Source organism: Sinocyclocheilus grahami, unplaced genomic scaffold (assembly GCF_001515645.1).
Source record: "Sinocyclocheilus grahami isolate Dianchi unplaced genomic scaffold, SAMN03320097.WGS_v1.1 scaffold93.1, whole genome shotgun sequence".
NCBI lineage: Eukaryota > Metazoa > Chordata > Actinopteri > Cypriniformes > Cyprinidae > Sinocyclocheilus > Sinocyclocheilus grahami.
In genome coordinates this window covers 120,437-136,112 of record NW_015505272.1, presented here as the reverse complement: position 1 = coordinate 136,112, position 15,676 = coordinate 120,437, and the positions used below count along the sequence as shown (strand labels likewise).

The window sequence follows — 15,676 nt, the reverse complement described above, 5'->3', positions numbered from 1 at the left end:
CACGATGTGCATCTTGTCAGTAAAGCCAGTTCTGTAATCAGTAGTAAATCTCCATCACGTGCTTTCAGATGGAGTAGCATTTACTACACAGAGCCATAGTTCACTGACAAGCTACGCAAAATCGCGTTCATAATCGCAAACGATTTAACCGCGCAATTATGAAATCGAAGAAATTGTTCTGCGATTATGAAAGCTGTTTGCATAGGTTGTCAGTGAACTATGGCTCTGTGTAGTAAATGCTACTCCATCTGAAAGCAAGTGCAAACACCGCATTTAATACCATGTTTTTACTCCAAACTCTCTTCATAACATCAGTCGAGTGTTTGAGATAAATCCTTCTGTGAGATGATGTGGCTTCTTAAACAGAATAAGGCACGCAACATATTTCATAGTATTCTAAGCAGTGATAAAGGCTATGTCGATTAGCATTGCATTATTATATACTTTATTATATTAAAACAAACTCAGATAAACCATATATTGTCGTAGACCTGTTTATTAGTCACGTTGAATTAATCAAAGCAGTTAAATCTTCTGTTTATTCAGCTGCAGCAATAGGCATTTCCTGGGTTTCTTCTGCGAGACGTATTTGGAGTTTCAGCGCAAGCGCCCTCTGGCCTTTGAATGGAGATTTACTGCGGATCACAGAACCGTGCTTCACTGAAAGATACGCATGACAATCGCAGCTTCTGTCTAATCGCGATTTATTGCCTTTGCGATTTAAGTTTGATTAATTGTGGAGCCCTAATGATCGTTTCAAAATTGACAACTGATTTCACAAAGGAATCCAGAAAACGTTCAGTCATTCAAATTGCTGCAAATATTATCAGACCTAAATGGATGCTATCTCTAGTGTCAACATAAGTGTTACATCTCTCATCTGTCATTTAGGGGCTGTTTACACCTGGTCACTTCATGTGTTTTGTCTAATCGGATAGACATCCGATCGTGAAAATGCCAGGTGTAAATGCCCGACGAAACACATTCGAGACGGATATAAACTTCAGAAGGTGGTCTGGGCTGCATTCCAGATGAAACTGGACAAGTGTAAATGCATTTGGTTGTTGAAACCACATATGTAAATTTTATTCCTCCCAAAATGTTAAAATAATGAACGTGTGAGAGCGTTATAGGCTATATGACATTATAGTCAGATATGACTGTGCTAATGCAACACGCATTGCTGTGGACGAGTAGCTGAGCATCTCTTCAGCAAGCCGACACGCAAACTGCCGCGAATGAAACTGAAAGTAAGACAAGACGGTCAACACACATTCATCTTCATTAAAAGTAGTGAGACTAACCTGTCTTTCCAGTGCTGATGCCGTGCTCTCTCCTGTTGCGGTCTTTGATCTTGAAATGAGCTGATAATTAATAAAATGCAGCGCTTATCTTTTGATTTCGTTGACGTGAACTCCGTTAAATGTAAATATAGCGTGGGAATCGAAGATCGGATTTATATCCGTTTTGAGATGACACATGTATGTGGCCAAGTTTAAATGGAAAAGTTTTAACAAATATGATAGATATCCGATAAGCGAAAACACATGAAATGACCTGGAGTAAACAGGCCCTTACAGTTAGATAAAAGCTGAAAATTGATTGGCTGCTGGCAGCCATGGTTGTTGATTTTTCCAAGTGATATTTAAAGAAATTCACGTTTCATGTTCATTTTTTGGTTCATTAACCAAAAATAGTTTTTTAATAGCCAAATAATTAACCAAATGTATTTGATATGAACACTAACCAAGTTATTTCAGTTTAATCATGCCTGTTATTTTTATTATTTAATTCTAAAACAAGTAGCGAAGAAGAAGAGATGATTGGTTCATGAGGCAGAAAATCTGTCAAGCCACATTAAAATGCCTCAAAACTGCATTTATCTTTGCAGTTGCAATAGACTTCATGTCAAATGTAACAAAGCACAAAGATTATGTGGATTATTATTGTGAATGAGAAGTGTGCTACAAATAATGATTAGTTCTATAACTGAAAATAGCATAGACTAGAAGATAAATTCTTGGGAATTTTTTAACGAAAAATGAATATTGATTAATCAATATTATTAATTCAGCAGTAATATTATGTTGTTCGTCTGATCAGCAAACTAGGGTCTGTTACCTGCATTTTGTGGATAAATACTGCAACACAACAGCCACTGCCATAAAGACAAACTTAATATCAAAACAGGCAAAAATTCAAAGTTTAGCTACGTTTGTTCTTACAGTTCAAAACCATATTAAGCTTTTGAAAAATGTTTACCGGCTCAGGCAGATGATTTTAGATAGCTAGTGCCATGACCAAATACCACATAAAGCACAAGAGGAACTAAGTCTTGAGGAAGTGCAATAATATCAGTGCTGGGACCGTCATCATTGCTGCTGTTTGCTATGGCAACATAAAATAAAACTGGACACAAAGGCCATCAGAAGATTATGAAATTTCCTCCAAGAAAGAAAAAAAAAAAAGTGACTACGACTAAACTGACAGCTGTGCTTTAACAGTTAAAGCCTATAGTTTTACAATCAGGCCTTGACTGACTGACCAGATTCTGAATGCAGAGTTTTTGGCCAAAATCACAGACAGACATTGACTTTAACCTGCACCACAAAAGAGTTATAAAACTTCTAAAATCTTTTAGAGCTCATAATTTGTTTAAAAAATATAACATATTACACATTAATGAATAAATCAGTAGGTATATATACAATTATTTAATTTAAATGTCATGTTTGTGATTTTTTTGTTTATGTAAGCTATAGCTTCTGACCTTAGGGTGTACTCACACTAGGCATTTTGAACCGTGCCCGAGCGCGTTTGACCCCCAAAGCCCGGTTCGTTTGACTAGTGTGAGCGCTCTGTGCTGTGCTCGGGCGCGGTGCGTTTAGCCGGCCCTGGCCCGGTTGGAAGAGGTGGGCCAGGGCACGGTTCGGTTGGGCTCGGGCGCGGTACGCATGCAGTGTGAGCGCTAACTGCGCCGGAGCACGGAACAGTTACGACATCATTGTCATCATTACGATCGCAAACATATACTATTACTACACTACACTTTTCAATTAATTTAATTTAATCAAGTATATTTAGGTTTATAATGGCTCTGGTTCTTATGTTATTGATGAGCAGGAAATGTAGTTTGTAAGTAAAGCTGCAAATTATTTCATTAACTTCAGCTGCCTCCGTAATCATTTTCTGATACATTCAAGTGAAAATCAATGCACGGCATGAATTATAAATTAATTATTCGGCAGAATATTAGCCAAATAAAATGAAAAAAAAAAAAATCAGCAGCCTACAGAACAAAAATTAGCAGTATAAAGAACACTTAAATGAAGGAACTAGACTAATTTATAGATTAGTAAAGACAAGTAAACAGCAATAAAATAAGAAAACACAAATAAATTAGCAATTGCACAAATAAATATAACTGATCAAAGTTGAGGTACAGAAATTGAAATCTAATTTAATGAAACATAACACTGCATAGTTTTCGTTTTATATATAAAATATAGAACAATCCTTAGTAAAGTTACAAAAATTATTCAGCCAAGATCAGCAAGTGAATTACTTTTTCTTCTGTTATTTGATTAACATTAATGGCACAGACAGCAGCAGGAATATCAGGCTGCTGTCACTTTAAGACTAGGGGTGGGGGAAATAATCGATTCACATATGAATCGTGATTCAGTCTTCTAGTGATTCACATCATTCACAAATTAAAAAAATCGATTTTCTAGTTAATATTATAATAATAATAACAACAACATGAGAAATTTAGGAGGAAAAACAAATACATCCTGCCCCATTTTCAGTGAGGGCAAGTCTTTGGAAAAATATTATATTAATTATTGATCTTTTGTTATTGTGGGAAGTAGGGATGTGCCTGAATAGTGAATCCGTATAAACCTCTGCAAAAACCTTTAACTCTCAATATTATTTAGATGATATTTAGGGATACACAACATTGGATTTTTGCAGATATCCGATCATTTTCAACTCATTTTGGCCGATAGCCGATGTAGATATATAATTATTTTTTAATAATTAAAAAAATTATTAAAGGAACTTATTTGTTAGAATTAAATAAACAATAATAAAGTTATTTTATAATGACAGTACATTGAAAATGTGAAAATAACTATAAATAAACTATATATTAATCACTGCCTTTTTTTCAGAAAGATGGTGGTAAGTGGTAACCTTAACATTTTATTTTATGATTTAACATTTGTAAATGTTCTAAAGCAAAAGAGTTATAAAACTTCTAAAATCTTTTAGAGCTCATAATTTGTTTAAAAAATATAACATATTACACATTAATGAATAAATCAGTAGGTATATATACACAATTATTTAAATTTAAATGTCATGTTTGTGATTTTTTTGTTTATGTAAGCTATAGCTTCTGACCTTAGGGTGTACTCACACTAGGCATTTTGAACCGTGCCCGAGCGCGTTTGACCCCCAAAGCCCGGTTCGTTTGACTAGTGTGAGCGCTCTGTGCTGTGCTCGGGCGCGGTGCGTTTAGCCGGCCCTGGCCCGGTTGGAAGAGGTGGGCCAGGGCACGGTTCGGTTGGGCTCGGGCGCGGTACGCATGCAGTGTGAGCGCTAACTGCGCCGGAGCACGGAACAGTTACGACATCATTGTCATCATTACGATCGCAAACATATACTATTACTACACTACACTTTTCAATTAATTTAATTTAATCAAGTATATTTAGGTTTATAATGGCTCTGGTTCTTATGTTATTGATGAGCAGGAAATGTAGTTTGTGAGTAAAGCTGCAAATTATTTCATTAACTTCAGCTGCCTCCGTAATCATTTTCTGATACATTCAAGTGAAAATCAATGCACGGCATGAATTATAAATTAATTATTATTAATTATTCGGCAGAATATTAGCGAAAGTTGTTTTCTCCATTATCTCATACATGACGCAAGCGTGCTCCAGCCCGGAATGTTTAATGCAAGTGTGAGTGCAGGCCAGCGGGGGAGTGGGGGTAACCTTAACATTTTATTTTATGATTTAACATTTGTAAATGTTCTAAAGCAAAAGAGTTATAAAACTTCTAAAATCTTTTAGAGCTCATAATTTGTTTAAAAAATATAACATATTACACATTAATGAATAAATCAGTAGGTATATATACACAATTATTTAAATTTAAATGTCATGTTTGTGATTTTTTTGTTTATGTAAGCTATAGCTTCTGACCTTAGGGTGTACTCACACTAGGCGTTTTGAACCGTGCCCGAGCGCGTTTGACCCCCAAAGCCCGGTTCGTTTGACTAGTGTGAGCGCTCTGTGCTGTGCTCGGGCGCGGTGCGTTTAGCCGGCCCTGGCCCGGTTGGAAGAGGTGGGCCAGGGCACGGTTCGGTTGGGCTCGGGCGCGGTACGCATGCAGTGTGAGCGCTAACTGCGCCGGAGCACGGAACAGTTACGACATCATTGTCATCATTACGATCGCAAACATATACTATTACTACACTACACTTTTCAATTAATTTAATTTAATCAAGTATATTTAGGTTTATAATGGCTCTGGTTCTTATGTTATTGATGAGCAGGAAATGTAGTTTGTGAGTAAAGCTGCAAATTATTTCATTAACTTCAGCTGCCTCCGTAATCATTTTCTGATACATTCAAGTGAAAATCAATGCACGGCATGAATTATAAATTAATTATTATTAATTATTCGGCAGAATATTAGCGAAAGTTGTTTTCTCCATTATCTCATACATGACGCAAGCGTGCTCCAGCCCGGAATGTTTAATGCAAGTGTGAGTGCAGGCCAGCGGGGGAGTGGGGAGGGGGGATAATCGCGCTCGGGCTCGGTTCAAGGCAACCGTGCCTTGTGTGAGTACAACTTAAATCAAAACATACTCATGATTTTATGGCCTCAATTACTGCTTTATTTAATCAGAAACACAGCCTAAATATTATTTGTGTATTTTATTGATAATGATTAAAATGGTGACATGAAATATAAAATTATTTACAAGTTAGTGCATATTTAATTAGAAAATGCCTCATTTGCATATTTAAACAATTTCTGAAAACTTGCAATACAAAAAAAAATGTCAAAGTTCTGTGTTTAATAGGGTTGGGTATCGAGAACCGGTTCCGAATTTCGAAGAACCGGGTACTCGATAAGACGCGTGCATTTCGATTCCACTTAACGATTCCTGCGTTCGCATTTTAATGTGATTTTAAAAGATTGACGTGCAGGAAGGGAAAGAACTTGAGCACTGTTTGCTTTTCGAGCACAGAAAAAAAGCAGTCCCGGGGTGGGTTCCCGGCCTGCGTCTGTTCTCGAACTGTTCCATGCATTTTCACTGAAGAAGATTTGTTCTGAGCCTAAACGTGCTTCTCTTTCACATTTACCAACCAATATGCACAAAAATATGTCAGTATATCACCATAAACACAGCCATTTTTGTCTTAAGTGAATGTAAATGTGAAAGTAAACGCACGTGTAAAAAGTATTTTAGATCCGCCCGTGTGCGTTCGGTGTTAAAGAGACAGCAGCCTAATAAACATGTGCGGCCTGTCATTAATGTTAATCAAAGAATAAAAGAAAATCGTTCACTGATCTTGACTGAATATCGTTCATAACTTTAATGACAATTAATGTATATAATATTTATGAAAAGAAAACTATAGTGTTTTTAAACTTTTGATTTCAATTTCTGTACCTGAAATTTGTTCAGTTGTATTTATTTACGCTATTGCTAATTGATTTGTTTGTTTCTTCCTATCTCATTACTGACTGTTTACTTGTCTTTAACAATTTAATGTTTAAAATGTATTAGTCTAGTTGTTTTTGCTGTGGTATTTTTTGTTAAAAACATAGGCAAATGTTCCTAATAGGGATGAAATGATTAACCGCGAGCCGGTTGAAAATCGATTTAAATATGTGACGATTCAAATCGGTTGAGATGCTAAACAAATCGCGATTCATTTAGGTGTAGGAGTTTATATGAATGTATGTCTGAGGGGAATTTACTGTCTTTAGAAAAGTTTACATGGTATTTTTTCTTTTCATCTTGCCTCTGTATAATGCATATTAAAGTTCATAAGTGCAGCACTGCTTTGTTTACAGCGGACACCATGGAAACGCTTAAAGCGCCACCTGCTGGCAGAGAGTGAATCTGCATCTCGTTCAGCTCAGCTTTCATGCAGATATTTTTTAGTCAAATTCTGTTTTTGCTTAAAATTTCGAAATTATACAACCTAATTTAGATTAAAAACTGTTCATGTATGCAGCATCTTTGTTTGGATCATGATTAAAATGCAGTGGTTGCCTCAAATTTTAAACGGAAAAGGCACAGACAAAGCCTTAGCCTTAGTTTGTTTATATGAAGAGATTTTTTGTATTTGTGTTACTTATTTGATTTGGGGCTTGTTTTAAAATTTAAATTTAGTTTTGTTATTTACATTTACATTAGCTTATATTTAAATTTTGTTATTTAGCAGACGCTTTTATCCAAAGCGACTTACAAATGAGGACAATAAAAGCAATCAAAACCAACAAAAGAGCCGTAATATACAAGTGCTTTATTAGTATATTATTATAGTGTTATATTTCAATTTCACAAAGAAACGTGCAGCATTTTGTCCAAGCAATAATAAAATGACACATTTAATTTATAATTTGTCTTAAAATCGTGAATCAAATCGAATTGTGAGTTGAGAGAATCGTTACATCCCTAGTTCCTAAGTGTAAAAGGCCTAAGTGTTCTGTAAGTTGCGTGCTCATGTTATTCAGCTGCAACAGAAAACTTTGTAAAAAGACAGAATAAGTATGTTTGACATCTAAATGTTTCACTTAATTTTTTTTTAATCAGATTTTTTTTTTATCTTATTGGAATCAAACTAGGAATCGATAAGCAGAATCGGAATCGGATACCCAACGATACCCAACCCTGATTAACCAACTTTTTGCTGAATGATGGTGATATCGATTATCTAGTTTTAATTACACTAGTTTAAATATAATTTAATTATTTGATTAATTACATAACATGCTTGAAACAAGTGAACTTAGACAATAAATGAAATATAACTGTCTAAAAATGATCAGTTTTCCAAAAAATTATGGCTGTTTCACCAAACATTAGTGTACTTGTTTATCAAGGAGACAACTAGGGCTGGACGTTATATCGAGTTTGTACGATATATCAATATTTTCTTTATAAGCGATTCGATATGAGGCAATACCGTTTATATCGATATACAGTAGTTTTGATACAAGCGCATCTGAAAATATAGCGGCGGACACAGTGCGGAGAAAGTGCATAATCCAGTTTGTTCTAAACATGTGACAAGCTTCATATTACGGCCTTTAAAAACTGGTAAGAAATAGTTTATGGTTTCATTTTAGTGTTGGGCGATATGGTCATTTTTCAAATCGTCATATCGCCAGCCTGTGAGATCGCCGATAGACGACGAGAAAGGCAAGAGAGAGTCTCTGTACTTATCATAGGCTATTTCATAACTATGTGGTGTTTTATACCGCGCAGGCGCGCGCGAGAGAACCTATGAAAGCACCAATAATCGAAATAATATACTTTCAAACATACTGATAAACTAACATGTTTAAAACAGCTATTTCATATATATTCAGATACAACAGTCATACATCGCTATTAGGACCGCACGTCCTGTGACAAGTTTGTCGCCTCAGAGCACGAAAGTTATCAGTCTAAAAGGTCTGCAGTCAACGGTGAAAATCAAAAGTAGATTTATTTTAAAGACCAACAGTTTAACACTAAATATTAGGGATGCTCCGATCCGCCTTTTTTCCCTCCGATACCAATTCCGATACCTAGGGTTCGGTATTGGCCGATACCGATCCGATACCAGTGAAGAGAATGATCTTGGAGAGAGCTTTACCGAGCTGACTGCTGTAACTGAACGTGACCAGGGTTTAAAGGCTGAACGAATGACTGACAGCCACAGCGGAGAAAAGAGTTTGTGCGAACTTTAATGTAAGGACTTAAATATTCACATGTAGCTCACATTAAGCTATCGTATGGCTTCAGAAGTAACACAGAATAATTCGCACAATCGAGAAAAAAATAAAAATAAATCTCTGATTTGGATCGGCTCTCTCTGACCGATACCCGATCCGAGAAAAATGGCACTATCGAAGCCGATACCCGATATGAATATCGGATCGGCGCATCCCTACTAAATATTGGACATAAACGAACACTTTAAATATAAACGTATTTAAAACAGGTAAGTTCATATATTTGGAGTAAAGTTAAATTGAACGGATACATCAGTCACACAGCGCTCCGGGCCGCGCCCCATAACGAGCCCGACGCACTGCCACAGAAACAAGAATGAGATGCGTTCTAACATAACTGTGGCATTAAAGGGGTGGTTCACTGTTTTTTTTCTAGGCTTGGTTGTGTTTATGGGGTGCAGTCTAACATGTGTTAATGCTTCGTTTAAAAAAAAAAAAACTCATTATTTTTCACATAATTTACCTTTATTCCACACCGCTCTGTCCCTTCTCTGAGAAACGGGCTGATCTTTTCCTGTTTTTAAGAAGCCCCACCCTCAGAAATAGGCGATGGGCTCTGATTGGTTAGCTAGACCAGTGTGTTGTGATTGGCTAAACCTCCTCTAGTGCGTGTATAAATGTCCCGCCCCTCACCTCAGCGGCATGTGCTCTGAATGTATTGTAAACAACGGCATCCTTAATATCGCTTATCAGTTTGAGCCCGATTGAGAAGCAGAGGATATTATTGAGGAGGATCATGCAGAACCTGTGCAAGCACGGCTTTTAATAGTAGGCCTATGTTTTTTGTTGTCTCATACTTTTAGATATGCTGTTATTTGTAAATGCTACTGCTTATGTTAGCTTTTATTACACGGTTTTATCCTGATTAAAGCTTTAATACAGTATGGCAACTGCACGCACGTCCATGTTTAACGCTTCTCATAGCTATGTGAAAATAAGTGTATAACTGTAACAGTTCATTTTTGGAGCTGAGCTGAATGAGAGAGAGAGAGAGAGAGATGCAGAGCATGTGCAGAGCAGGGGGACGCGAGGAACAGTATTGAGAACGGCTGCTTTACGTGCACCTCTAGTTTTCTCTTCCTCTTCTCTAAAGCAGCGCAGGCATAGCCACCTTTGCTGCCTTTTCCCGAGGGCGGGGTTTATCTGGGATTGTGATGTCATGAACCCGGGAAGTAACTCGTTGTAGTCCCTACCAGCCGTTTTTGTAGGCATTAAACCGCCAGAATTTTAAAAGACGATATCTCCGTTTGCATTGAACTTTCAGCTTCGTATCTTTGCAGATATTGTTTATGCTCAAACAGCAACATTACACACTAACTAACATTAAAAAAAAGTGAAATCGCAATCAACCACCCCTTTAAACTCAGTTAGTGAGGGCTCGGTTAAAATATTGCACATACAGTGGGTACGGAAAGTATTCAGACCCCCTTAAATTTTTCACTCTTTGTTATATTGCAGCCATTTGCTAAAATCATTTAAGTTAATTTTTTTTCCTCATTAATGTACACACAGCACCCCATATTGACAGAAAAACACAGAATTGTTGACATTTTTGCAGATTTATTAAAAAAGAAAAACTGAAATAATCACATTTTGAATATTGGAAATATTTCAATTTTTCTGTCAGAAGTGCATGAGCCTTCTGCTTTGGGATTCTCCGCTAAACTTCACAGACTTCAGTGAACGAGCGCCGCTGCACGCATGTGCGCCAAACAGACAGAGCTCAATTAAATCGGAGCGCAATAATTTTGACTAAAATATAAATTTCGCTGAAATATTTGTACTTGGACAATAAATGTGACATGTAGAATTTTAAACCTTCAAGTAAGTCTATTTTTATGATAGCACTGATTGTAAAGTGACTGTAATGGGGTAATCAAAACAGCCTAACACAACTCTGTGCTGTTGTTCTCATTTATTTTCATTTTTAGTTTAGTGAATTTAACTTCCGCTTTAAAAGTCTTATTTTTGTTTTTAGATTGCAATGTTACAATCTTAGAATGAAATGTGATTTTAACCCTTTTTTGCACATAATATAAAGGCTTACATGGTTACATTCACTTTATTTGTTTTCATAGCCTTTAATATGTATTGTTTTGTTGGACAACATTGGGAGGTAAGCGAAATATATATATTAAATACAGATTTTTTTAAATACAAATACAAAAATGAAAAAACTGAGATATATACCATATAATCGCAAATCGGCCAAAAAAATACCGTGATATGAATTTTTGCCCATATCGCCAGCCCTAGAGACAACACTGTTTGTACAGTGATGAAATATAAGGATGTAAATTCAGAAAAATCAAGATACACATCACCATAACACTTTACAATAAGGTCTCATTAGTTAACATTTGTTAATGCATTAACTAACGTTAATTAATTATAAGCAATGCATTTGTTACAGAATTTATTCACCTCTGTTAATGCTAGTTAATAAAAATACAATTATTTATTGTTAATGCCAGCTCAGTTCCATTAACAATACTAAAAGATACAACTTTTGATTTTAACAATGCACCAGTAGGCCAAAATGTTGAAATAAACATTAACTAAGATTAATGAATGCTTTTAAAGTATTTTCATTATTAGTTCACGTTAACTACAGATAACAAATGGAACCATATTGTACATTTTATGAACAGAATATTTTTTACTGTGTGTAACTTTCAGCCAAACTAAAATACTGCAAAAATGTAAAAACATAATTTAACAGCCTATATTTAGGATACATAAAATGCTGGCTACGCAATTATTCAAATAATAATTGTATATTATATTGTATTTTATGCCATTTTATTACAAAACAAAATGTTTAAAATGTTATTAAACTCAGTCCATAATTATGATGTGACGGAAAACACACTTTTCATGACTTTCAGAAATAAGAATTACAGTTCTCCTGAGATGCATATTTCTCCAAGGCTGAATAAATTAAGAGGTTAGGTTAAGGTTAGGTTTAATTTCCAGGGTAGGGGATAGGGTTATTTATTTATTTTTCAGAATTGTTGCCCATACCTGAAGAAACACCCGTATAAATACACACACACACACACATCTATATATATATATATGCATGAATAGAAGTAAAATGATTGGGGCTGACATTTCCATCAGGTTACAGACTCGTGCTCTCAGTTAATTGATCAACAATCAGAGCAGACATTACCTACCAGTGTTGCAAACTGGCTGTAGTTACATGAAAATATGAATTATACATGACAGCATACATTGAATCTAATCTACAACATCAACATACGGCCTCACAGGCTGCAATACACAAATACGAGTGTTTTAAAGCAACAAGCCCATCTGCACAATAAAAACAAATAACGTTACTGTAAAGAGAAATACTTACTTGCTTGTTTGGGGTTGCTGAGCTAGCGAGCACTGCTAGCCAACTTGCGTGATGATCAACGCACTTGAAACTTCAAATATCCGAGCGAAACAGTCCGTTAATCCATGCTTCTGCATTTAACGTTACTCCAAATATTTCGTCGCTCGGTGTCACTTACGCGAGGGTTAACGGACATCCCGTTAGCTATCGTAACATTTGACTTGTTGAAGCACTGCTCGCTTAGATGTTTGGGGTCAAGTTTAGACGGCTAGATGCGCGTTAGCGTGTGCTGCTGTTGTCCCTTTTATTTACAAAACATGAGCACAGGAGCTTCGCACTTATGCATGCTGTCTCAACTCAATACGACGACGAAATATGTTCTTAAAGAAAGCCACCTGATGGATATGTTAAGCACGCGACATGTCTTAAGATCACCAGTGGAGTGACAGCTAGCGAGCATGCTAACTTACCAGACATGACAGTCAAGACTACCAGCAGGTCATGCTTTAACATACCACTTCTGTGTTTGTCTTTAAATGACCGATGCTTTGTCTATCCTTTCGAAAAGAGTGAATAAATACGAGTTTGAATTTCCAGCACGCAGTCTCTGTGTGTTTCTCTGTTGTCTCATATGCAGGTGGCGTCCTGTGCTTACTGCAGTTGACACGCCACTCGGAGTCTCAGCGGGAAGTGTCTCAATACCTAGTGTCATGCTTACCTAGACAGCATAGGTTTAGCTGACTTGCTTATAATTCCCCCAAATCTGCCTATGGCGCCCTGAAAGGTGTAAAGGTTTTAAAACACAACCCGTTTGTAACGGTAGAGTGATTCATTGACCCTTTGCTATCACCTTCATCAGATCACAATCAATTATTAACTCTAGACCCTCCCAGCACTGATCCTTTAGATTAGTCGTGCATTTTATATTTGGTCATTTTGAAATGCATGTTTTTGGCTGAGTGACTTGGTTAAATAATTGCAAGTAAGTGAAAGTAAGGATGGTTAACTTGTCCTTGATACCGATGCTCTCTGTTTGACCTCTCAGTTTGGTATGAAGTGAAAGCAAAGTATGTTTGCTATACACATGCTTCACTGCATATTCAGACTATTCAAACTTTTCAGTCCAAATGTCAGTCTATCTCCCCAAACACAAAACAATGTGATTAATACATCAACAGCAGATTCTGACTTGGATTCTTGAGCTCAGAAAGAATGGGGAAACGTATTTTGCTTTTAGGAAAAATCGAATATTTAGCCACTAACAATGGTTAATGATTCTTTAACCAAGTTGTTAGATATGATCAATGACATAATAAGTACAATTCAGAGCCCGCCCAGCTAACAAAGATGTTTTAAGTATTTGCTAACATTCCAATAAAGTTACAAAACATTATTTTTGAATGTTATCTGAATGTTCAAAACATTCAGTTGTTCAGTAAAGCTATGTTCAAAATATTCATTTGTTCAATAAAGTAAAAAAACACATTATTTTTGAATGCTATCTGAATGTTCAAAACACACATTTTGTAAAAAAAAAAAAAATGTTTTTAATTAATTAATTAAAAAGGATTTTTCTTGGTTATGCAAAATAGAACATTTGTGAGGATCTGTCCATGTTGAATGATTCTGAACCTTGGCAAAACCTTAGCATTTACATTTTACGATTGATTATTATTGTTTATATATTTAATGAGGCACATGCACATACTTAAGCTGCACTTGAAATGTCATTGCATCAAATAAAAACCAAACATTTATTTTAAGAAAGACAGTATAAATACAATTTTTCATGCAAAACATGTCAACAAAAAGAAGATCAGATTTTAGTGTTTGAAATCATGTCAAAAAACATAATTTGTTTCCAGATATCAGCTGGTTTGATTTTTCTAAGGCATTTAAATTCAAGCAGTTTACAAGTTACAGTTTACAGATACACCTATATACATGATACCTTGATACATGATACACCCTACATTGAGAATGACACAAATATTAATTTTCACAAAGTCTGCTGCCTCAGTTTTTATGATGGCAATTTGCATATACTCCAGAATGTTATGAAGAGTGATCAGATGAATTGCAATTAATTGCAAAATCCCTCTTCGCCATTAAAATGAACTTAATCCCAAAAACATTTCCTCTCCATTTCAGCCTTGCCACAAAAGGACCAGCTGATATCATGTCAATGATTCTCTCATTAATGCAGGTGAGAGTGTTGATGAGGACAAGGCTAGAGATCACTCTGTCATGCTGATTGAATTAGAATAACAGACTGGAAGCTTTAAAAGGAGGGTGGTGCTTGAAATCATTGTTTTTCCTCTGTTAACTATGGTTACCTGGAAAGAAACAGGTGCAGTTATCATTGCTTTGCACAAAAAGGGATTCACAGGCAAGGATAATGCTGCTAGTAAGATTGCACCTAAATCAATGATTTATCGGATCATCAAGAACTTCAAATGGAGAGGTTCAATTGCTGTGAAGAAGGCTTCAGGGCACCCAAGAAAGTCCAGCAAGTGCCAGGACCATCTCCTAAAGTTGATTCTGCAGCGGGATCGGGGCACCAGCAGTGCAGAGCTTGCTCGGGAATGGCAGCAGGCAGGTGTGAGTACATCTGCACGCACAGTGAGGCCAAGACTTTTGGAGGATGGCCTGGTGTCAAGAAGGGCAGCAAAGAACCCACTTCTCTCCAGGAAAAACATCAGGGACAGACTGATATTCTCCAAAAGGTACAGGGATTGGATTGCTGAGGACTGGGGTAAAGTCATTTTCTCCGATGAACCCCCTTTCTGATTGTTTGAGCATCCGGAATAAAGCTTGTCCGGAGAAGAAAAGGTGAGCACTTCCATCAGTCCTGTGTCATGCCAAAACAGTAAAGCATCCTGAGACCATTCATGTGCGGGGTTGCTTCTCAGCCAAGGGAGTGGGCTCACTCACAATTTTGCCTAAGAACACAGCCATGAATTGTACAAAAACATCCTCCTAGAGCAACTTCTCCCAACCATCCAAGAAAAGTTTGGTGATGAACAATGCCTTTTCCAGCATGATGGAGCACCTTGCCATAAGGCAAAAGTGATAACTAAGTGGCTCGGGGAACAAAACATCAAAAGATTGGGTCCATGGCCAGGAAACACCCCAGACCTTAATCCCATTGAGAACTTGTGGTCAATCCTCAAGAGGAAATTCTGACAAACTCCAAGCATTGATTATGCAAGAATGGGCTGCCATCAGTCAGGATGTGGCCCAGAAGTTGATTGACAGCATGCCAGGGAGAATTGCAGAGGTCTTGAAAAAGAAGGG

At 36.6% G+C, this 15,676-nt stretch overlaps 1 protein-coding gene across 5 annotated transcripts in view; it reads right to left on the bottom strand.

The window, feature by feature from the left end:
• jak2b (Janus kinase 2b) overlaps window positions 1-13,187 on the bottom strand; it is a 41,932-nt gene extending 28,745 nt beyond the window's left edge. The window contains exon 1 of one of the 5 annotated variants that reach the window (XM_016275281.1): window positions 13,098-13,187. The gene's annotated coding sequence lies outside the window, so the exon portion shown is untranslated. The other 4 variants (XM_016275276.1, XM_016275278.1, XM_016275280.1 and 1 more) reach the window with 4 other exon arrangements.
• Window positions 13,188-15,676: the final 2,489 nt, after the last annotated feature.